A 25,924-nucleotide genomic window follows, 5' to 3' on the forward strand; every position below is an offset into this window, starting at 1 on the left:
TTCCGTGCTGTATCACTCTGTATCCAGTTAAAGAGGATTAGTGCACCGAAATAAGGCATGTTGTAGACACTGAAGCAAGTTACAGAGCGATAGGGATGGTAGTCTGGATTGCAGTACATTTCAAATATGTGGAGGGACTATCGGGAATAGAGCAGGTTACAGGGACAACTCCTGTTATAGGAGTTAAAAATGACTGAAGACAGTGGTGCACAAGCCATGCCACAGATAGTGTTGCGGAGTAGTGAGTCTTAGTACAGTGTTAGAGGGAGAACACGGAACAGAAAGATCCCAGGCAGCATTCCCAACCTCTCGTCAGAAGCCGGCTTTAACCTCTGTTGTCCTGATGCTCACTAAGACAGCACAGGACTGGATTGATAACTCTGAACTCCCGAAGCTGTCTTAGTGCAACATAAGTTAAAGTACACGTGGTGATTGAGCATGGGGTGTGTCTATACTGTGCTCCCAATCCAGCACTGTATCTATATCATGTCTTGTTAGCGATGTTTGGAGCCCTCTCATTGCTCCCTGCTCTGTGCACTATGAGTGATCTTACCTCACTGCAGGATTTATTGAAGACTCCACATCTCCCTTCCCTTTGTCTCTCTGGCTGACCAACCATCTTCAGTGAGGTGATGGATGAGACACACAGCAGTTGGGAAGTCTATTGAGTCAGCAACTTCTTGAGTACCTACAGGAGACAGAGATAGACAGAATGGGAAATTAGACTGATGCAGTGAGGGTTACACAAGGAGAATGGACATGAGCCCAAACAGATATCTGGAAAATCCCAAACTCCATCCCTGGCCTGTGCTGTTGCGTCTTTCTGGAGTGGAGAATTCTGTTACCTCAGGATCTAGAGTAGCTGCAAGAGTGAGAGACGCTGACAGAGGCCGCAATTAGACCCACACAGTGAGGGATACCACATGGAGAGAGACTAAGTGATATCACTGGATTGCTGGAAGACTTCAGGATCACACAGTCATGTGGGAAGAATGGGTTTAGCTTCATGTGTCAGTGCTCAGGGATGAGCAACCAGTGAGCAGGTGACGTGATGGCCTAGTAACATTATTGTTCGGATATTTGTCCAAAACCTCAGCTAATGTTCAGGAGAGGCAGGTTTGAATCCCATCATAAGATATGGTGGAATTTAAAATCAATAATCTTAAAAATAGCAATTAACAATCCATAAACAAATATGAAACCATTGCTGATGTACAAAAATCACAATCCCTTAGATTAGATTCCATACAGTGTGGAAACAGGCCTTTTGACCCAACCAGTCCACGCCATCCCTCCAAAGAGTAACCCACTCAGACCCATCTCCCTCGACCTAATACACCTAACATTATGGGCAATTTAGCACGGCCAATTCGCCTGACCTGCGCATCCCTGGACTGTGAGAGGAAACCGGAGCATCTGGAGGCAATTCACGCAGACACGTGGAGAAGGTGCAAACTCCACACAATCGCCCGCGACTGGAATCGAACCTGGGACCCTGGGACTGTGATGCAGGAGTGCTAATCACTGAGCCACCATGCCGCCCACTTGCCCTTTCAACAACGAGATCTGATCATCCTCACATGGTCTGAACGACATACCCACAGCAAAGTGTTGCCTCTCAATTGCCCTCTGAAATGGCCAAGCAAGCTACTCAGCTCAGGGGCAGCTAGGGCTGGGCAATAAAGGCTGGTCAGCCAGAGACACCCACATCCCCTACCTGATTTATAAAAAAATCCAATAGGATGGTCCCACTGGAACCGTGATGGGACCAGTGTCCTGGCCAATCATGTCAGTAGGTTTATGGACAGGGCTTTAAACTGACAGAGAGGATGCAGGGACAGGGTCCAGGTGAAAGGAGCTTTCCAAATCCACAGAGAAAAGATGAAGCATCGGAACAGTATGGGGATGTGGCTGAAGGTAATCTGAAAGGTACAGGATGGGACAGCGATTAACTAAAACTGTACATAAGTGAATAGGTTTGTGACAGGAAATTGTGGGAAAGAGTAAATTATGTTTTTTTTTCAATGGACGAAGTCTTATCAATAAGGTAGATGGATTTGTGACACTGAGATAAAAGAGGTTTAGACAACAGAGAGACATGGTTACAGGGTGAACAAAAGGTGGACATAAATATTCAATGGATCAAAACCTTGCGGAAACTCAGGCAAAATGGGTAACACTAACAATAATGGATAAGAAAGGCATCACAGAGAAAGCATTTGGTCTCAGATCATGAGGTAGATTCAGTCTGAATGTAAATTCTGATTACTACTTGCCAAGGACACAAGCAGCAGAATAGTTTTAGCCACCAAACAACATTCCGTTGCTCATCACTGCATTACACAGGAACTCATTGGAATTTTTTAACAAACACATTGTGATAATTTTGGGAAACATCAATATTCAAAATGTGGGACAGTCATACTGGCAAGAGTGATATTGGAAGAGGAGTTCAGAGAATTAGTTTTCAGTGTTTCTTTGAATAAGAAATTGTGCAACTGGCTAGGGAAATAACTATCTCAGAGCGACCATTGTGTGATGAAACTTTGTGAATGAGTAATGTCACCTGGAGAGATACTCTGCGAAATTGTGATAAAGTACAGTTTAAAGAAATATAAAGTTTTAAAGTGAATCACAGAAAGGACAAGCTACAAGTAGAAACAAAAATAACCAATAACATGAGTTGGAGAGGAGAACTGACCAAGGTGAATAGGCTAAACAGACTGAAATATGTGCCTGTCAATAAACAGTGCTAAACATTTGAAGGAACAGTGTAAAACACTCAACAAAAGGACATTCCATTGAAACAGACAAATCCTCAGCAAGAAATCCCCATCGGTCCCTCACTCAAGTAAAAAGGATATGAGATTATCGGGCTTAGAGGATCACCAAAAAGTACTTAAAATCCTGAAGTGAGAGAATGTTTTAGGAGTAAGTTTTAAAGGGATTGCAAAGGGTCTGCTCGCAGGAGGTGGTCAGATGGAAGAGGGAATAATTATAAAGTTTTTATGTCACAAAAGGAACTGGGAGAGCTGAAGGTGCTGGAGGTGGTGAGAGTGTTACAGAGAGTGGTCAGGGTCTGAACGGTGTTTCAAAGCAGGTACAGATTGCTGCCGCTGGAGCTGTTTGCAGAGGTAGGGAGGGACAAATGTATTTTTATTTATTCATTCATGGGACGAGGATGTCACTATGGGACCAACATTCTTTGCCCCACTGCTAATTACCAAGAGTATAGCACAGAGTCAACCATATTGCTGTGGGTCTGGTGTCACGTGCAGGCCAGACCAGGTTAGAATGTCAGATGTTCTGCTCTAAAGGACGTAAGTGAACCAGATGAGTGCTTTCTACTGGTCAACAATGCTTTTATGGTGGCCTCACCAATGTCCTGTACAGCCACAACATGACATCCCAATTTCTACTCTCAATGCTCTACCCAAAGAAGGTAACCACCCCAAACGCCTGCTTCACCAACCTGTCTACCTGTGACACCACTTACAAAGAACTGTCTACCTGCATCCCTGGGTCTCTGACTGACAACACTACCCAGGGCCCCGAACATTAACTGTACAGGTCCCACCCTGGTTTGTTTCACCAAAATGGAACACCTCCCATTTATCTAATCAACCTCCATCTTCTATTCTTCAGCCACTATCCCAGCAGGACTGTTCATCCTGTTGTATCATAGATAACTTTCTTCACTGTCCACTTTACCAACAATTTCAGTGTCACTCAAAAAACTGACTTACCACAAAACCAATATTCCCATCCAAATCATTTATCCAAATGACAAACAACAGTGGACCCACTTCACCGCTGGTCACATGTCACCAGTCAGAAAGATAAGATGCCTCCCATCACCCTCTGTCTCCAACCCTCAAGCCCAATTTTGTATCCAGTGGACTAGCTCCTCCTGAATGCCGTATCCTTTTACATTGATCTGAGCTTATTACCCAGTTTACCATACAGAACGTAGAACACAGAACAGTACAGCACAAGACCCTTCGGCCATGATGCCATGCCCATCTTTTACCTGACTATAAGATCAAACTAACTTACATACCCTTCATTTTGCCCATCCAAGAGTAAGTTAAAGTGTCCCCTTACACCCACCCACCACTCTCTGTGTAAAGAACCTACATCTGAGATCTCCCCTTACCCATCCTCCAATCACCTTACAATTATGCCCCCTTGGACCAGGTATGCCATGGGATCAAGAGGTCTCGCACTGTTCTCTCTATCGTTGCCTCACACCATCTTGTTCACCTCTACCAAATCACACCACACTCTTCTTCACTCAAATGAGAATAGCCTTCACTCCCTCAACCTTTCTTCATAAGACATGCCCTCCAGTCCAGGCAGTATCGTGGTAAATCTCTTTACCCTCTCTAAAGATTCCACATCCTTCCTGTAATGAAGGGATCAAAACTGAACACAATATTCTAATTGGGATCGAAACAGGACTGTATAGAGCTGCAGCATAACCTCATGGCTTTAAAACTCAATCCCCCAGCTAATGAAAGCCAATACAACATCTTCTTTCTTAACAACACTATAAGCTTGGTGGCAAATTTGATGGATCTCTTGTCATGAAATCCAAGATCCATCTGTTCCTCCACAGTATTCAGTATTCTGCCTTTACCCCTATATTCTGCATTCAAGTCTCACCTTCCAGAATGCATCACTTCACACTTTTCCAGAGTTGACTTCATCTGCCACTTCTCAGCCCAGCTCTACATCCTGTCAATGTCCCATTGTAACCTCAAGCAGACATCCACACTATTCACCACTCCACCAACCTTTGTGTCATTGGTAAACTTCCTTTCCCACTCTTCCACTCATTCAAAAATCACAAAGAGCAGAGATTTCTTTGACCTCTCCCTGCAGAAAACCATTGGTCACTGAGCTCCAGGCTGAATGATTTCCATCTGTCATCAACCTCTGTCATCTATGGGCCAGGAATTCTGTATCCAGACAGGCAGGTTTCCCTGTATCCCATGCTCTGTACTTTCTCAATGAGCCATAAATGTGTTTTGTCACATTCTCAAAGGATTCAATCAGAGTTGTGCTGCATGACCTGGCCCTTGCAAAGCCATGATGACTTCCTCTAATCAAACTATGGTTTTCCAAGGAATCATAAATCCTGACTCTCAGAGTCCTCTCCAATAATCTGCACATCACAGACAGAAGACTGACAGGTCTGTGATTCCCAGGATTATCTATATTCCCTTTCTTGGGCAACGCATGGCTGATTCACCTAACCTGCACATCTTTGGGCTGTGGGTTGAAACCGACGCACCTGTCGGAAACACATTCCGACATGGAGAGATTGTGCAAACTCCACGCAGACAGTCGCCTGGGGCTGGAATTGAAATCGCGTCCCTACTGCTCTAAGGCAGCAGTGCTAACCACTGAGCCACCGTGCTGCCCCATGTAACTCTCTAGAGCCCTGCTTCTGATCCTTGGTTCCTCAAACCTAAGTTAGCTTCCTTCTTCCTCTTGACTAGATGTTCTACATTCCTTGGAACCTTGTCAAATGCTTTGCTGAAGTTCATGTAGACAACGCTGACTGCTCTGCCTTCATCTATCTCTTGGTCAACCCCTCGAAGAGTCAATCCGGTTTGTGAAACACGGTTTCGCACTCACAAAGCCATGCTGACTATCTCTAATCAGCCCTTGCCTTTCCAAATATATGTAGCTCCTTTCTCTCAGAATTTCCTCCAACAACTTACCCAGCACTGGGATCACTGAGTTGTGATTTCCTGGCTGCTCCTTGCAGACCTTAAGTGATGGAACAGCATTAGCCACCCTCCAGTCTTCCAGTAACTTATTGTGTCTGTTGATAATATAAATATCTCTGTAAGGGACACCGCAACCTCTTCCCCAGATTCCCACAATATTCTAGGATCGACTTAATAAGTGACTGAGGATTGATCTACCTTTATTTGTTTTATGATTCCAGCACTTATTCTTCTCTTTTGAGGATTCTTTCCAAGATATGGTAGGGTTCTTAGTCAGGTGGAGGAACAGAGGGATCTTGGGGTCTATGTACATAGATCTTTGAAGGTTGCCACTCAGGTGGATAGAGTTTGTAAGAAGGCCGATGGAGTATTATCGTTCATTAGCAGAGGGATTGAATTCAAGAGTCGTGAAGCGATGTTGCAGCTGTACAGGACTTTGGTTCGGCCACAGTTGGATACTGTGTGCAGTTCTGGTCGCCTCACTTTAGGAAAGATGTGGAAGCTTTGGAGATTTACCAGGATGTTGCCTGGAATGGAGAGTAGGTCCTACGAGGATAGGTTGAGAGTTCTCGGCCTTTTCTCGTTGGAACAGCGAAGGATGAGGGGTGACTTGATAGAGATTTATAAGATGATCAGAGGAATAGATAGAGTAGACAGTCAGAAACTTTTCCCCCGGGTACAACAGAGTGTTACAAGGGGACATAAATTTAAGGTGAAGGGTGGTAGGTAGAGGGGAGATGTCAGGGGTGGGCTCTTTACCCAGAGAGTGGTGCGGCATGGAATGCGCTGCCCGCGGGAGTGGTAGAGTCAGAATCATTGGTGACCTTTAAGCGGCATTTGGATAGGTACATGGATGGGTGCTTAATCTAGGTTAGAATTTCGGCACAACATCGTGGGCCGAAGGGCCTGTTCTGTGCTGTACTGTTCAATGTTCTATGTTCTATGTTCTATATCGCTATTTATTTCCCCAACTTCTTGAGCTTCCATGTCTTTCTCCACAGTAAATTCTGACAACACTATTTTGTCTAATATCTCACCCACCTCCTGACAGTTAAGGTGTCCTATTCTCTACCAAGTTATTCTTTAGCCCTTATTGAAACTTGTGTAAACGTTTCTGAAAATTCAAATAAACCATATCTTCGGTACAACCACCCCTACACCTGTATCTATACTGCCATTTATATTCACACCAATAAAAATAAAATCCAACATGGTCAAAAACACATTCTCTTTTCATTAAAAGCGTTTCTAAGGGTCCAGTTATTGTTCATTGGCATATCCTTTCAAACATATTTCAGCTCCCGACCTACTATCAGGCTAACACTGTTTGGTTTCAGACTGGCAGCAGAAAGGGTTATGGTAGTTCGTGTTTATCAATCTGAAAAAAGGTAGCTTACAGGTTCAACAGGTAATAGATGTTTTGGAAATAAGGAGGGTCGTGGGGACTGAAGAACATTATGGAGATAGGGAGTGATGTAGGGACTGTATGAGATTATGGACACAGAGAGTGCAGTGGTGACTGAAGAACATGATGGAGATACGGAGTGATATGGGGCCTGAAAGGGGCCAAAGAGATCTGCAGGACTCTTGGGCCTGAAGGAGGTTGCACAGATTAAGAAGATCATGGGGATTGAAGGAGGTTACTCGGAACGGGAGGGTCGTTGGCTCAGGATGAGATTATGGAGATAGGGAGGGTCGTGGGGCCTTTTGGAAGTTATGGAGTTCGGGAGGTTTGTGGGGAATGATTCAGGTTACTTAGATAGGAAGAGTCGTGGGGACTGAAGGAGTTAATCAAGATAGGGAGGGCTGTGGGGACTGATGGAGGTTATATAGATAGTAAGTTTATTGAGAAGCACAGGAAAGAAGAGCAGGTATCGGCCATTTGACCACAGAGTCAGTCCCACCATTCAATATGATCACGACTGATCATTAACCCAGTACAGTATTCCTGCTTTCACACCTTACTCTGATATTATAGTGACTACTGACATTTAGTGATACAGCGGACTGTAGTAACTGGGACAGGGGGGTGGGAGGTGTCTTACAGAGATAGGGATGGTTTTGGAAGCTGGGACAGGTGACAGATACAGGGCGCGTGTTAGGAATGGGAGGACTTGACAGGGATTTGGAGGAATGCGGCGATGGGACGTGGTAACAATCACAGGGAGGGTTTTGGGAGCTTGATCTGAGACGGGTCCAGCTGAGAACAGAAGGGAGTCAAACAGTCAGGACAGGCAGGGACAAGGTAGGACTAATAAATTAAACTGCATTTATTTCAATGCAAGGGGCCTAACAGGGAAGGCAGATTAACTCTTGGCATGGTTAGGAACATGGGACTGGGATCTCATAGCAATTACAGAAACATAGCTCAGGGATGGGCAGGACTGGCAGCTTAATCTTCCAGGATACAAATGCTACAGGAAGTATCGAAAGGGAGGCAAGAGAGGAGAGGGAGTGGCAATTTTGATAAGGGATAGCATTATAGCTGTGCTGAGTGATGATATTCCCAGAAATACATCCAGGGAAGTTATTTGGGTGGAACCGAGAAATAAGAAAGGGATGATCACCTGATTGGGATTGTATTACAGACTCCTGAATAGTCAGAGGGAAATTGCCAAACAAACTTGAAAGGAGATCTCAGCTATCTGTAAGAATAATAGGGTTAGTATGTTAGGGGATTTTAACTTTCCAAACATTGATTGGGACTGCCATAGTGTTAAAGGTTTAGGTGGAGAGGAATTTCTTAAGTGTGTAAAAGACAATTTTCTGATTCAGTATGTGGATGTACCTACTAGAGAAGGTGCAAAACTTTAGGCTAGGAAAGGTTAGGAAATAAGGCAGGGCAGGTGAGTGAGGTGTCAGAGGGGGAACTCTTTGAGGCCAGCGATCATAATTCTATTTGTTTTAAAATAGTGATGGAAAAGGATAGACCAGAACTAAAAGTTGATGTTCTAAATTGGAGAAAGGCCAATTTTGACGGTATATGGCAAGAACTTTTGAAAGCTGATTGGAGGCAGATATTCGCAGCTAAAGGGACGGCTGGAAAATGGAAAGCCTTCAGAAATGAGATAACAAGAATCCAGAGAAAGTATATTCCTGTCAGGGTGTAGGGGAAGGCTGGTAAGTATTGGGAATTCTGTATGACTCAAGAAATTGAGTGTTTGGTTCAGAAAAAGCAGGAAGCATGTGTCAGGTATAGACAGGATAGATCGAGTGAATCCTGAGAAGAGTATAAAGGAATTTGGAATATACTTAAGAGGGAAATCAGGAGGGCAAAACACGGACATGAGATAGGTCTAACAAATAGAATTAAGGAGAATGCAAAGGGTTTTTACAAATACATTAAGGAAAAAAGGGTAACTAGGGAGATCAGCAAGGCGGCCTTTGTGTGGAGCAGCACAAAATGGGGGAGATACTAATTGAATATTTTGCATCAGCATTTACTGTGGAAAAGCATATGGAAGATATAGACTGTAGGGAAATCGATGGTGACATCTTGCAAAACGTTCAGATTAGAGAGGAGGAAGTCCTGGATGTTTTGAAACGGTTACAGGTGAATAAATCCCCAGGAACTGATCAGGTGTACCCGAGACCTCTGTGGAAAGCTAGAGAAGTGATTGCTGTGCCTCTTGCTGAGATATTTGTATCATCGATAGTCACAGGTGAGGTGCCAGAAGACTGGAGGTTGGTAAACGTGGTGCCACTGTTTACGAACGGTGGTAAAGACAATCCAGGGAACTATGGAACGGTCAGGCTGACCTCGGCGGTGGGCAAGTTGTTGGAGGGAATCCTGAGGGACAAGATGTACATGTATTTGGAAAGGCAAGGACTGATTAGGAATAGTCGATATGGCTTTGTGCGTCGGAAATCATGTCTCATAAACTTGATTGAGTTTTCTGAAGATTTAACAAAGAATATTGAGGAGGGCAGATGATAGATGTGATCTATATGGACTTCAGTGAGGCATTCGACAATGTCCCCCATGGGAGGCTGATTAACAAGGTTAGAACTCATGGAATACAGGGAGAAGTAGCCATTTGGATACAGAACTGGCTCAAAGGTAAAAGACAGAGAGTGGCGGTGGAGGGTTGTTTTTCAGACTGGAGGCCTGTGACCAGTGCAGTGCCACAAGGATCAGTGCTGGGCCCTCTACTTTTTGTCATTTACATAAATGATTTGGATGTGAGCATAAAGGGTATAGTTAGTAAGTTGACAGATGACACCAAATTTGGAGGTGTAGTGGACAGCGAAGAGGGTTACAACAGGATCTGGACCAGATGGGGACAATGCGCGAACTGGCAGATGGAGTTTAATTCAGATAAATGCAAGGTGCTGCATTTTGGGAAAGCAAGTCTGAGCAGGACTTATACACGTAATGGTAAGGTCCTAGGGAGTCTTGCTGACCAAAGAGACCTTGGAGTGCAGTTCATAGCTCCTTGAAAGTAGAGTCACAGGTAGATAGGATAGTGAAGGCGGCATTTGGTATGCTTTCCTTTATTGGTCAGAGTATTCAATACAGGAGATGGGAGGTCATGTTGTGGCCGTACAGGACACTGGTTTGGCCACTGTTGGAATATTTTGTGCAATTCCGGTCTCCTTCCAATCAGAAGAATTGTCGTGAAACTTGAAAGGGTTCACAAAAGATTTACAAGGATGTTGCCAGGATTGGAGGATTTGAGCTACAGGGAGAGGCTGAACAGGTTGGGGCGGTTTTCCCTGGAGCTTCGGAGGCTGAGGGGTGACCTTATAGAGGTTTACAAAATTATGAGGGGTATGGATAGGATAGGATAAATAGACAAAATCTTTTCCCTGGTGTCAGGGAGTCCAGAACTCGAAGGCATAGTTTGAGGGTGAGAGGGGAAAGATATAAAAGAGGCCTAAGGGGCAACCTTTTCACGCAGAGGGTGGTACGTGTATGGAACGAGCTGCCAGAGGATGTGGTGGAGGCTGGGACATTTGCAACATTTAAGAGGCATTTGGATGGGTATATGAATGGGAAGGGTTTGGAGGGATATGGGTCGGGTGCTGGCAGGTGGGACTAGATTGGGTTGGAATATCTGGTCGGCATGGACGGGTTCGACCGAAGGGTCTGTTTCCGTGCTGTACATCTCTATGACTCTATCACTCATAGACGTTATAGAAATAAATTGTGTGGTCGCGTCTGGAGAAGATTAAAGGTATAAAGGTTTGCAGTAACCGAAGGAAATTACATCAATCGGGACCAGCAGAGTTTACAGAGATTGAATGCGTTTTAGAGACAGAAAGAGTTCATAGTCATCATTAGAAATGGAGAAACTAATTTATGAGAGAAGCAGGGTCACTCTGCACTGTGCCCAGAGACAAGGAGGAGTCTAACAGCTGGAGGGGGTTACGAAGATACAGAGCTTTATTGTTGTCGTGACGGAAAAGGTCACAGAGATCATGAAGGTGGTAGGAGTTCAAAAAAGTCACAAAGACAGGGAGGTTTTTCAGGTCTGGAAAGGACTACACTGAACAGGATGGCTTAAGGAACTGAAGAGTTGTTTTTCTTCAGTTAAGGAGTGATGTGACAGAATCCGGGATTAAAGGCAAAGGCAGAACTAGGAGAGTTTTACTGATATGAGGAGCTTACAGGGATAAGCAGAATTGTAGGGGCTGATAGAGATCGGGGAAGTGGTATCGATGAAACAGACAATGGAGAAACTGACAGACAGAGGGAGGGTTCTGTGGAACAGATGAATTTACAGACAAGATGGTGATAATGAAGCCTGAGAATTTTCTCATGTTCCTTGCCCAGCATTGTTCCGACATCATGCCCTCAGGGTCTGAATTAAAGTCCACTAACTCCTCCCTGTGCTGTTTACTGTGAGTGATCTTACCGGCTGCAGGATTTACTGAAGGCTCCAGATCTACCTCTCCATCTCTCTCTGGCTGACCAACTGTCTTCAATTTGGTGATGGCTGAGGCAGGAATTGGGAATTCTGCTGAGTGAGGGACATCAGGAATACCTACAGGAGACAGAGAAGTAGACAGAATGGGAAATGAGACTAATGCAATGAGGGGTACACATGGAGAATGGCACTGAGTCCCACAGAGATCTGGAAATTCCCGGTCTCCATCCATGGCCTGTGCAGTTGCTTCCCTCTGGTGTGGAGAATGCTGTTGGCTCAGGATCTGGAGTAGATGCAAGAGTGAGAGACACTGACGGAGGCTGCAATTAGACCCACTGGTACCACATTATGCAGTGTGCTACAAATGGACACAGATGAGGAGGGGGACAGGTCTGAGGTGAATAGAACTTCCCAAGTCCAAAGAGAAAGGTTGAATTATTGGAACACCATCGAGATGTGAATGAAGACCAAAAGAAAGAAACAGGAAGGGGGTGAGTTTAATTAAAATACAACATTGTCAAACAGATTTGTGACAGGAAATTATTGGTTAAAATAAAGTAAATGCCACCCTCACAATTCCGCAAACACCACAAGTGACATCATTCCCGCCCCTCACATCATCGCTGATGCCACACACTCAGTGACTTCCTCGCCCCCCCACTGCCGTGTTTGCCACCACTTCCGCCCACACCAATGTCACCCATCTGCATTCTGCTGACACCACCCCCAGGTCCCACCATCACCATCCCTGCCCCCAGAACCCTGAGGGTAACACCACCCCTGCTCATGACTCCATCCCCATTCCCCCTAACACCACACCCACTCCAGTTACAGGCTCCGTCGTCTCCCCCAGCTCCACACCTACGCCTGGTCCCAGCTCCCATTCCTGCCGTGTTTTCACCATTCCCCCTGACCTCCCCCTCACTGAGGACGAATGATCAGTCCTCAGCAAAGGCCTCACCTTTATCCCCTTCCATCCACACAGCAATGAATTTAATACACGCCGTGACATCGAACACTTCTTCCACCACCTCCGCCTCAGAGCTTACTTTTACAATGAAGACTCCCGCCTATTTTCTGAGGACCCCTTTGCCGGCCTCCAATACACTCCATCCGCCTGGACACCCCGCGCTGGCCTATTACCTGTCTTCGATTTCTTCATTTCCAACTTGCACCGAGATATTAACTGCCTCACCCTATCTCCCCCCTCCCCCACTCCATCCTCTCACCCTCACAACGTGCAGCCCTCCACTTCCTCTGCTCCAATACCGACCTCACCATCAAACCAGCAGATAAAGGGGGTGCAGTGGTAGTCTGGTGCACTGACCTCTACACCGCTGAAGCCATGATGCCAATTCAAAGACACCTCCTCCTACCACCCCCTCTACCATGACCCACCTCCCATCACCAAACCGTCATCTCCCAGAGCATACAGAACCTCATCACCTCAGGAGGAGATCTCCCACCCACAGCTTCCAACCTCATTGTCCGGGATCCCCCACTGCCCGGTTCTACCTCCTTCCCAAGATCCACAAGCCTGACCACCCTGGCCGACCCATTGTCTCAGCATGCTCCTACCCCACCAAACTCATGACTGCCTACCTCAACATTGTCCTGTCCCCCCAGTCCAGGAACTACCCACATTCATTCGAGACACCACTCACACCCTCCACCTCCTCCAAGACTTCCGTTTCCCCAGCCCCCAACGCCTCATCTTCACAATGAGGGATATCCAATCCCTCTACACCTCCATCCACCATGACCTCCGAGCCCTCCGTTTCTTCCTCTCCCGACGTCCACAACAGTACCCTTCCACCGATACGCTCATTCGTTTGGCTGAACTTGTCCTCACCCTTAACAATTTTTCCTTCAAATCCTCCCACATCCTCCAGACCAAAGGGGTAGCCATGGGCACCCGTATGGGCCCCAGGTCTGCCTGTCTCTTTGTTAGCTACGTAGAACAGTCCATCTTCCGTAGTGACAATGGCACCACTCCCCACGTCTTCCTCCGCAACATTGATGACTGCATTGGCACCACCTCGTGCTCCCTCGAGGAGTTTGAGCAATTCATCAACTTCACCAACACATTCCACTCTGACCTTAAATTTATCTGGACCATCTCTAATACCTCCCTCCCCTTCCTGGGCCTCTCAATCCCCATTAATGACAACCAACTTTCACCAACATTTTTTACAAACCTACCGACTCCCACAGCTACCTAGATTACACATCTTCCCACCCTACCGCCTGCAAAATTCCCAACCCCTATTCCCAATTCCTCCGCCTCTGCTGTACCTGCTCCCAGATGGGCCAGTTCCACCACAGAACACATCAGATAGCCTCCTTCTTTCGAGATCGGAATTTCCCTCCCCACGTGGTAACAGATGCCCTCCAACGCATCTCGTCCACATCCCGCACCTCCACCTTCAAACCCCACCCCTCCAACTGTAACAAGGACAGAACGCCCCTGGTGCTCACCTTCCACCCGACCAACCTTCGTATAAACCAAATTATCCACCGCCATTTCCTCCACCTCCAAACGGACCCCACCACCAGGGATATTTTCCCTCCCCACCCCTCTCCACTTTCCCTCCGTGACTAACTGGTCAGTTCCATGCCCCCCAAAAACCCACCCTCCCTTCCTGGCACCTTCTCCTGCCACTGCAGGAATTGCTAAACCTGTGCCCACACCTCCTCCCTCACCACCATCCAAGGCCCCAAAGGAGCCTTCCACATCCAAAGCTTTACATGCACATCCACCAATATCATTTATTGTATCCGTTGCTCCCTATGCCGTCTCCTCTACATTGGGGAAACTGGACACCTCCTAGCAGAGCACATTCGGGAACATCTCTGGGCCACCCGCACCAATCAACCCCACCGCCCTGTGACCCAACATTTCAACTCCCCCTCCCACTCTGCCGAGGACATGCAGGTCCTGGGCTTCCTCCACCGCCACTTCCTCACCACCCGACGCCTGGAGGAAGAACGTCTCACCTTCCGCCTCGGAACACTTCAACCCCAGGGCATCAATATGGACTTCACCAGTTTCCTCGTTTCCCCTTCCCCCATCTCACCCCGCCTCCAGCCTTCCAGCTCAGCACCGCCCTCATGACCTGTCGTAATGGCCTATCTCCCGTCCCACCTATCCATTCCACCCTCCTCTCTGACCGATCACCCCCATCCCCACCCCCATTCACCCATTGTACTCTTTGCTACCTTCCCCCATCCTCCACTCTGACCTATCACCTCCTTCCCCATCCGATTCACCTATTGTACTCTATGCTACTTTCTCCCCATCCCCACCCCTCTCTCATTTATCTCCCCACTCTGCAGGCTCCCGGCCTCTGTTCCTGATGAAGGGCTTTTGCCCGAAATATCGATCAGGCTGCTCCTCGGATGCTGCCTGACCTACCGTGCTTTTCCAGCACCAGGGTGTGCGTGTGTGTACTGTGCTCCCCTCCAGCACTGTATCTATGTCATGTTGTGTTAACAGATGTTTGGAGCACTCTCACTGTTCTTTGCTCTGTGCACTTTGGGAGACCTTACTTCACTACAGGATTTATTGAAGGCTCCAGATCTCCTTTCCCTTTGTCTCTCTCTGGCGGACCAACTGTGTTCAATGAGGTAATGGACGATCCACCCAGCAGCTGGGAAGACTATTGAGTCAGGACTTTCCTGAGTACCTACAGGAGACAGAGAAATAGACAGAATGGGAAATTAAACAGATGCAGTGAGGGTTGCACATGGAGAATGGCACTGAGTCCCACAGAGATCTGGAGAATGGAGCGATATTAAGAAATAGTCCCAGATTGCTGGAAGATGTCAGGATCACACAATTGTGTTGGAAGAATGGGTTTAGCTTCATGATGCCCTGGTATCAGTGCTCAGGGATGAGCACCCAGTGAGCAGGTGAAGTAATGGCCTAGTGGTATTATTGCGAGAGAATGTATCCAAAACCTCAGCTCATGTTCAGGGGAGGCAGGATTGAGTCCCGCCATCTGAAAAGGAGACATTTGAAATCAATAATTTTAAAAATAAGAATTAACAATTCACAAATAAGTATGAAACCATTACTGATGTAAAACAAATCCAAACATTTGTCCTTTAGAGAAGGACATCTGCCCATCCTCACGTGGTCTGCACTACATCCCCACAGCAAAGGGTTTGCCTCTCAATGACCCTCTGCAATGGCCAAGCACGTTACTCAGCTCAAGGGCTTCTAGGGCTGGGCAAGAAAGGCTGGTCAGCCAGAGACTCACACATCCTATACCTGATTTAAAAAAAACTATTAGGATGGTCCCCCTGGAACTGTGCTGGGAGCAGTGTCCTGGCCAATCATGTCGGTAGGTTTATGGACAGGGCATTAAACTGACAGAGAGGATGCAGGTGAAAGGAGCTTTCCAAATCCAAAGGGAAAAGGTGAAGCAATGGAACAGCATGGGAATATGGCTGAAGACAAGCATTCGGAACAGGATGGGACAGAGTTTAACTAAAACTGTACATCAGCAAATAGATTTGTGACAGAAAATTGTGGAAGAGAGTATCTTATGTTTTTTTTTTGAATGGACAACGTTGCTGCAATAAGGTCGACGGATTTGTGACACAGCGATAAAAGAGATTTCGACACCAGGGAGACATGGATACAGGGTGAACAAAAATATTCAGTGGTTCGTCATCTTGTGCAAACTGAGGCAAAATGGGCAACGCTAACAATAATGGATAACAAAGGCATTACAGAGAAATCATTTAGCCTCAGATCATGAAGTAGAGTCAGTCTGAATATAAATTCTGGCTACTACTTGCCAAGGACTCAAGCAGCAGAACAGTTTTCGACCACCCACCGAACAGCATTTCATGGCTCGTCACTGCATTAATCAGGAACTCATTGGAATTTTTTAACAAAGGTATTGTGATAATTTTGGAAAACTTTATTATTTGTATAATCTGGGACAATCACACGGTCAACCTTGATATTGGAAGAGGAGTTCGGTTAATTTTTTTTCAGTGTTTCTTTGAAAAACACATTGTGCAACTGTTAAGGGACATAACTATCGCAGAGGGACCATGTAATGAAACTTAGTGAATGAGTAATGTCACCTGGAGAGATCCTCTGGGAAATTGTGATAAAGTGCAATTTAAAGAAATATAAAGTTTTAAAGTGAATCACAGAAAGGACAAGCTACAACTAGAAACAAAAATAACCAATGACATGAAGTTGAGAGGAGAACTGACCAAGGTAAATAGGCTAAACAGACTGAAATATGTGCCTGTTAATGAACAGTGGAAAACATTTGACAACGCAAAATACTCAACAAAAGGACATTCCATTGAAACAGTAAAAACCTCAGCAAGAAATTCCCACTGGTCCCGCACTCAGGACAAAAGGGATCATACTAGATTATGAAGCTGAGAAGATCACCAATGAGTACTTAAAATCCTGAAGTGATCGAGTGATTTAGGAGTAAATGTTAATGGATTCCAATGGGTCTGCTTGCAGGAGGGCTGCGGGAAGGGGAGCAACGGTCAGGGTTCATTGACACAATAGGAACAGGGAGAGGTGAAGGTGCTGGAGGTGGTGAGAGTGTTACAGAGAGTGGTCAGGGTGTTACAAAGCCAGGACGGATTGCTGCAGCTGAAGGTGTTTGCAGAGGTACGCAGGGACATAGGTATTTTTATATATTCATTCATGGGATGTGGGTGTCACTGCCTGGAACAACGTTCTTTGACCCCTCTGCTAATTACCCAGAGGGTAGCTCAGAGTCAGCCATATTGCTGTGGGTCTGGAGTCACATGTCGGCCAGACCAGGTTAGAAAATCTGATGTCCTTCCCGAAAGGAGGTTAGTGAACTAGATGAGTTCTTCCTACTGATCAACAATGTTTTAATGGTGGCCCCACCAATGCCTTTTACAGCCACAACATGACATCCCAACTCTTACTAAAAATGCTCTCCTGAATGAAGGTAACCATCCCAAACACCTGCATCACCAGCCTGTCTACCTGTGACACCACATTCAAAGAACTGTATACCTGCATCCCTGGGTCTCTGACTGAAAACACTACCCAGGGCCCGAACATTAACTGCACAGGCCCCACCCTGGTTTGTTTCACCAAAATGGAACACCCCAGCTTTATCTAATTAAACTCCATCTGCTATTCTTCAGCCCACTATCCCAGCAATACTGTTTATCCTGTTGTATCATAGATAACCTTCTTCACTGTCCACTTTACCACCAATTTCAGTGTCACCCAAAACAATTACTGACCAGGAAACCAATGTTTCCATCCAAACCATTTATCCAAATGACAAACAACAGTGGACCCACTCTACCGCTGGTCACATGCCTCCAGTCAGAAAAACAACATGTCTCCCACCACCCTCTTTCTACAACCAACAAGCAAATTTTGTACCAGTTCACTAGCTCCTCCTGAATGCCATATCCTTCTTCCACTGATCTGAGCATATTACCCAGTTTACCAGACTGAACACAGAACGCAGAACAGTTCAGCCCAAGACCCTTCGGCCATGATTTCATGCCAACTCTTTGTCCAACTGTAAGATCAAAGTAAACTACATACCCTTCATTTTACTATTATCCGTGTATCTGTCCAAGATTCTATTAAATGTCCCGAAAGTAATTTTACTACCACCATTGGCAGTCCATCCAACCACCTACCATTCTCTATGCTCTTATCCATCCTCCATTCACCTTAAAATTATGCCGCCTTGTAATAACCATTTATGCCACAGGAGGAAACGTCTCAGACTATTCACTCACTCTGTGCCTCTCATCATCTTGTTCACCTCCACAAAGTCACCCCGCCCCCTTCTTCAGTCCAATGAAAAAAGCCTTAGCTCCCTCAACCTTTTTTCGTAAGAACTGCTCTCCATTACAGGCAGCATCTTGGTAAATCTCCTGTGTACACTCTCTAAAACGTGCACAGACTTCCTGTAAATAGGGGACCAGAACTGAACACAATATTCCAAGTGTGGTCTCACCAGGACGTTATAAAGATGCAGGAAAACCTCACGGCTCTTACAGTCAATCCCCTTCTAAGGGGAGCCAACACAACATATGCCTTTTTTACAACCCTTCAAACGTGCGTGGCGATTTTGAGGGATCTATGGACACCGACCCCATGATCTCTGTTCCTCCACACTGCCAAGTATTCTGCCTTTCACCCTGTATTCTGTATTCAAATTCGAACTTCCAAAATGAATCACTTCACACTTTTCCGGATTGGACTCCATTTGCCACTTCCAGCCCAGCTCTGCGTCCTGTCAATGTCCCATTGCAACCTACAACAGCCCTCCACAATCCCCACCACTCCACCAACCTTCATGTTATTGGCAAACTTACTAACCTACTCTCCAACATCCACATCCAAATCATTTACACAAATCACAGAGAGCAGAGTCCCAGTGCCAATTGTTACAGAACACCACTGGTCACTGAGCTCCAGGCTCAATACTGTCCATCTGCTGCCACCCTCTGTCTTCTCTGGGCCATCCAATCCTGTATCCAGACAGACAGATTTCCCTGTATCCCAATTTTCCTTCTTTTCTGAATGAGCCATCAACATATTCTGCCATATCCTCAAAGAATTCAATAAGGTTTGTGAGGCATGACCTGACTCCACACAAACCCATAACTGACTGGCTAATTTAACTCTCGTTTTCCAAGTCGTCATAAATCCTGTCTTTAGAGTCCTCGCCAATAATCTTCACACCACAGACATTTGACCAAATCTGAAATTCCCAGAATTCTACCTCCGTAACATGGCTTGGACTTTACACATCTTCCCTCCTCTGCCATGTTCCCCAGAAGGACTCTGGAGGGTGGTGGGGGTTACAGAGATAGGGATGGATATCAGGACAGGAGGATTTCGCAGACATTCGGAGGATTGCAATGCCAAAAGTAGGCTTCAGTAATTTTGTGGTTTCATGGTGATGAAGGCATTTCAGGAGGGAGGGAGTTGGGGAGGATTGTAGGGAAATGAGAGGGTTCGCAGTTTAGGTGCTTTGTTAGGACTGTAAGTGGTTCCTGAGTTGGGGAAGGTGTAAGCACTGGTGGATATTACAGAAACATGTGGTTTTGGTTGCAATGCAGGAAGAGGATTCAGGAAGCTGGAGAGTATGGGGTCTGAACGAGGTTACACAAATGGGAAGAGTTGTCAGGAGTGGAGGTGTTTACAGAGACAGCAACGGCCTGATCTGGAGCAGAGGACCCAGATTGGGAGGAATATGGGGATGAAAGGTAGTTTCACAGGGTGGGAGGACCATAGACCCACAGGAGGTTACAGAAATGTGGAGAGCTGTAGGGCTGACAGGTTCATGGAGATGGGAATGTTGGGAGGGATAGAGAAGTTTACAGGGATAAGGATGTTTGTAGGACAGGGCTGGATCACAGGCAGGGAGTGTTTTAGGGAGCTGAGCAGATTACAGAGATAAAGATGTTTGTATCTACTGGAAGAACAAACAGAGATATTCAGGGGAGTCGTGACTGAAGATGTTTGCAGACATAGGAAGGCTTAGGTTCTGGGGGTTATGGAGGCTGTGGAATCTGGATTTCTTTTCAGACACTGGGATAACAATTTTGGTCAGACACAGTTTCACAGATAAGGGAGCATAGCGCAAACAGGAGGAAGTTGTAGAGGAAGGTGACGTTTAAACAGATAGTGGTGTAAGAGCTGGACAAGGTTATGGAGATGGGTAGATGGTGGAGAAACACAGGAGGCGCTTACATTGACATGGGGGTGATAGTGACAGGAGGGTGTTAAATAGATAGTGGGTTTTGTAGGGACTGGATTGGGAGAGGAACAGGCATGGAGTGAGTTCGACAGATCAGGATTACTGCAGAAACCTGAGAGGATTACACTGATAGGGATGGTGGTCGGGTCTCCACAGACTGTTGGTGTTTAGGGACTGGAAGAGATTTGGTCGATAGGGAGGGATGTAAGAGCTGCAGGAGCTTATGGAGAATTGGAGCAATTTGCAGAGGTAGGTTTCTCAGACAGGAGTAGGTTATAGATAGTGAGGGTTGTGTGGTCTGAGTAAGTCAAAAAGAGGAGAGTTTTCGCGTCTGGAAGAGGTTACACTGACAGGGACAGTTGAAGAGACTGAAGCAAAAATGCATGGAGAAGGTTACACAGATAGGGAGGTGAGTAGGGACTGAAGGTGAATACACAGACATGGAGGGTTGTATTGTTAGACGGAGCTGAGAGGGATAGGGACTGGTGTAGGGATTTACACAGATAGGGAAGGTTGTTTTTTGGAGAAGGTTACACTGATACAGACAGTGTTAGGGAGAGTTTAGTGGACTACAGAGGAGCTCAGAGAGAATGTATTATGGGGAGTGGAGGAGATTACAGACAGAGAGATGGCTGTCGGGGTGAAAAGACCTTCTACAGATCCTCAGTGCTGTAAGGCTGGAGGGAGATTATAACAGTGAGTGTTGCCAAGACTTAATTACTTCACTGAAATAGAGCAGGTCTCAGCACGTAACTGTCAAAGGGAAATTGAGACAGTCCAGATGAGTTTTCAAAGATACAAATGTTTATGGGAGTTTCAAGAGGGAACAATGATTGGGAGTGCTGTACCAAATGGTAATAGTTATAGTGAGGGTTCTAAAAGCAGAAAGAGGTGACAGACATATCGATCTTTGTCAGGACTGGAGAAGGTTACATAGGCAAGGAATGTTTTAGAGTCTGGAGGAGATTACAGTGTTAAGGAGAATATTGGGGATAAGGCAAGGTGTAAGAGACGGTGATGGTTGACAGAGCTGGACAATAACCTGAATAGATTAGACATCGTGTGCAACCAGGCCATTCGGCCCAACCAGTCCATTCCAAAACTCTGAAGAGCATCCTACCCAGACCCACCCCTCTACCTATACATTAAACCCTGCATTTCTCGTGGTGAACTTACTTAAACCACACATTCCTGAATACCACAGTCAATTTATGATGGCCAATCCACTGATGGTGCAAATTTTGGACACACACACACACACTCACACTCACAGCAAGGGAGCGACACGCAAACACACACAGTGAGGGAGATACCCGCAGACACACAGCGAGGGAAGGACATGCGCACACGCACAGTGAGGGGGATACACGCAGACACACAGCAAGGGAGATACACGCAGACACACAGCGAGGGAAGGACATGCACACACACACACAGTGAGGGGGATACACGCAGACACACAGCAAGGGGGATACACGCAGACACACAGTGAGGGAAGGACATGCACACACACAAAGTGAGGGGGTTACACGCAGGCACACAGCGAGGGAAGGACATGCACGCACACACAGAGTGAGGGGGATACACGCAGACACACAGCGAGGGAAGGACATGCACACAAACACACACACAGTGAGGGGGATACCCACAGACAAACAGCGAGGGAAGGACATGCACACACACACACAGTGAGGGGGATACACGCAGACACACAGCGAGGGAAGGACATGCACACACACACACAGCGAGGGGGATACACGCAGACACACAGCGAGGGAAGGACATGCACACACACACAGAGTGAGGGGGTTACACGCAGGCACACAGCGAGGGAAGGACATGCACGCACACACAGTGAGGGGGATACCCGCAGAGACATACGCAAATCGAGGGAGGAACACACACACGCCCAGCGAGGGAGGGACACACACACACACAGCGAGGGAGGGACGTGCGCATACACAGAGCGAGGGACACATGCACACAGCGAGGGAGGGGGACACACACACACATAGCGAGGAGGACACGCGCACACACACACACACACACACAGCGAGGGAGGGACACGCACAGACACGCAGCGAAGACACACAAACACAAACACACAGAGGGAGGGACACGCACACAAACAGCAAGAAAGGGATACGCACACACAACGAGGAAGAGACATGCAGACACACAGTGAGGGAGGGACACGCACATACACTCCAACGGAGGGACATGGACACATCGCGAAGTAGGGACAATCACACACATGTCGAGGGGGCGGGCATGTGCACAGAAATTGAGAGGGGGGACACACACACAGCGAGAGGGGACGCACACAGACACGGCAAGGGTGGGACACACACACTCAGCAAGGTGGTCACACACATAGGGGATGGACACGCACGTGCAAAGCGAGGGAGGGGCACGCACACATACATACACACACACAGAGCAAGGGAGGCACATGCACACACGCTCACACAAACACAAGGGATGGACACACACGCAAAGCAAGGGAGGGACACACACACGCACACACGCACACACACAGCAAGGGAGGGACATGCACACACACAGAGCGAGGGAAAGACACACACACACATACAGCGAAGGAAGGGGGACACACACACACACACAGAGCGAGGGAGGGAAGGACATGCACACACACAGAGCGAGGGAGGGACGTACACACACAGCGAGAGAGGGACACACGCACACAGCAAGGGAGGGACACACGCATACACACACACACAGCGAGGGAGGGACACGCGTACAAACAGCGAGGAGGAGACACATGCACACACAGCAAGGGAGGGCCACACTCACACACACACGCACGTACACACAGTGAGGGAGGGACACACACACACACACACACACACACACACACACACACACACACAGCGAGGGAGGGACACACACACAAACACACACACACAGCGAGGGAGGGACACACACACACACACACACACACACACAGAGCGAGGGAGGGACACAAACACACACACACACACACACACACAAAGGGAGCGACACACACACACACAGCGAGGGAGGGACACACACACACACACACAGCAAGGGAGCGACACACACACACACAGCGAGGGAGGGACACACACACACTCACAGCGAGGGGACACACACACACAAAGTGAGGGAGGGAAACACGCAGACATATGCACACACAAACACACACATATTGAGGGAGGGACACGCTCACACACACAGTGAGGGAGGGACATGCTCACACACAGCGAGGGAAGGGGACACACACACACACACACACACACACACACAGAGAACAATGGAGGGACACGTGCACACACAGTGATGTGTCTCCTCGGACGTGTAATCGTCCAGCTCTCACTCCAGTCTGCTCCCTCACAGGGTCACCGTCTCTCTGACTCCCAGGTACAACTGGGCCTAGATCCTCAGTACTGATTTACATTCTTCCAGGTGTGAGTCAGCCTCAAGCCCCTGCTCCAAGTTGCTCCCTCACACGGTCACTCCCTCTGTGACTTGGTGCTGATTTCGAGCCTCCTGCTCTGCTTTTCATCCAAATCCAAGTCCCAGTCGGCCTTGACCCTCGCTGCTGATTTATATTTTCCCGCTTTGTGCTGTACTCTCTCAGGTTCTCTCCCCTTGTGACTCCCAGGTAATGGTAGGCCTCAAGCCTCAGCTGAGATTTATAACATCACAATCCGCACTGCTCTCTTACAGGATCGCTGTTGTGCCTGGACGACAGTGGGGAAGAGGTCAATGAGACAGAGCAGAGGGTGTTACAGTGATTGAGGAGCTGTAGGGGATGAAACAGGTTATCTGGGGAGCTAGGCAGACCTGCATTAATAAAGAACGTTACTGGAAGATACAGCGAGAGTTGCAGACACTGAAGAAGGCAAAGGAAATAGAGAGATGGTGGCTTGTTCATGACGGAGCTTTGTAGAGTCTAAAGGGCTTCAACGTTTGTGAGAAGATTTGTAGCACGGGTGCTCGTTGTTGTGGTTCTGTTCACCGAGCTGGGAATTTGTGTTGCAGACGTTTCGTCCCCTGTCTAGGTGACATCCTCAGTGTTTGGGAGCCTCCTGTGAAGCGCTTCTGTGATGTTTCCTCCGGCATTTATAGTGGTTTGTATCTGCCGCTTCCGGTTGTTAGTTCCAGCTGTCCGCTGCAGTGGCCGGCATATTGGATCCAGGTCAATGTGCTTATTGATTGAATCTGTGGATGAGTGCCATGCTTCCAGCAATTCCCTGGCTGTTCTGTTGTTTAGCTTGTCCTATAATAGTAGTGTTGTCCCAGTCGAACTCACGTTGCTTGTCATCTGCGTGTGTGGCTACTAAGGATAGCTGGTCGTGTCGTTTCGTGTCTAGTTGGTGTTCATGGATGCGGATCGTTAGCTGTCTTCCTGTTTGTCCTATGTAGTGTTTTGTGCAGTCCTTGCATGGGAGTTTGTACACTACGTTGGTTTTGCTCATGCTGGGTATCAGGTCCTTCGTTCTGGTGAGTTGTTGTTGGAGAGTGGCTGTTGGTTTGTGTGCTGTTATGAGTCTGAGTGGTCGCAGTAGTCTGGCTGTCAGTTCCGAAATGTTCTTGATGTATGGTAGTGTGGCTAGTCCTTTGGGTCATGACATGTCTTCACTCTGTTGTCTTTCCCTGAGGCATCTGTGGATGAAATTGCGTGGAGTTTGACCTCACGCCACAGCTCACCAATAGGAAAAACAACACACTCAGAAACCTACAAAAAAAAGGACAGATAACCAGGTTTGACCTACAGAGAATGAAACCTGAAAGTAAGAACACCCTCAGAATCTATGGACTACCTAAAGTGCACAAACCAGCCATCCCACTCAGACCCATAGTATCACTACCAGGGACACCATCACACAAACTGGCTAAAGAACTTCAGCAGAAACTGAAAAACCTGATCAGTGGATCCAGACACTCTGTACAGTCAACACAGAAATTCTTGGACATCATCAGAAATATACACATAGACAAGGAAGAAACTATGGTCTCATTCGATATAACGGCACTGTTCACCTCTATCGACAAAACCCTAGCCAGAGAAACAATAGCCAATTTGCTGGACATACAGAACAGACAACAGGACGTTGAACCTATCAACAAAGACGGCATACTCAAACTACTAGACCTGTGCCTCACAACACACTTCACATTCAACAACCAAATATATGAACAAATCAACGGCACACCCATGGGCTCACCCATCTCTGGACTCATAGCAGAAGCAGAAATGCAAAGGTTAGAACAAACAGTCTTACCGCAAATTCAACCCAAACTCTGGGTCAGATATGTAGATGACACCTTTGTAATAATTAAAAACACAGAAATAGAGAACACACACCGGCTCATCAACGCCACACCCACAGGAATCCGATTCACTAGAGAGGAAGAAAAGGACAACCAACTCCCATTCCTAGACGTGATGGTGCAGAGAACACCGAATGGATAATTCACCACAAAGGTTTACAGGAAAGACACACACACAGACCAAGTCCTGAACTACGAAAGCAACCACCCCAACACACACAAAAGAAGTTGCATCAAGACACTG

General features: G+C 47.0%; 1 long non-coding RNA gene across 3 annotated transcripts; it reads right to left on the minus strand.

Annotated features, from left to right (window-relative positions):
* Positions 1 to 559: 559 nt before the first annotated feature.
* Positions 560 to 25,535, minus strand: LOC140475393 (uncharacterized). 3 transcript variants are annotated; one of them, XR_011959935.1, is made up of 4 exons: positions 15,158 to 25,535; positions 11,597 to 11,725; positions 5,730 to 5,833; positions 560 to 688 (listed from the first exon to the last, which is right to left on the minus strand). It is a non-coding gene; the product is annotated as an uncharacterized lncRNA (long non-coding RNA). The 3 variants fall into 3 exon arrangements; XR_011959934.1 differs by lacking the exon at positions 5,730 to 5,833 and having other exon boundaries at positions 15,024 to 25,523; XR_011959933.1 differs by lacking the exon at positions 5,730 to 5,833 and having other exon boundaries at positions 15,158 to 25,518.
* Positions 25,536 to 25,924: the final 389 nt, after the last annotated feature.

The sequence above is a fragment of the Chiloscyllium punctatum genome, unplaced genomic scaffold (assembly GCF_047496795.1).
Source record: "Chiloscyllium punctatum isolate Juve2018m unplaced genomic scaffold, sChiPun1.3 scaffold_1612, whole genome shotgun sequence".
NCBI lineage: Eukaryota > Metazoa > Chordata > Chondrichthyes > Orectolobiformes > Hemiscylliidae > Chiloscyllium > Chiloscyllium punctatum.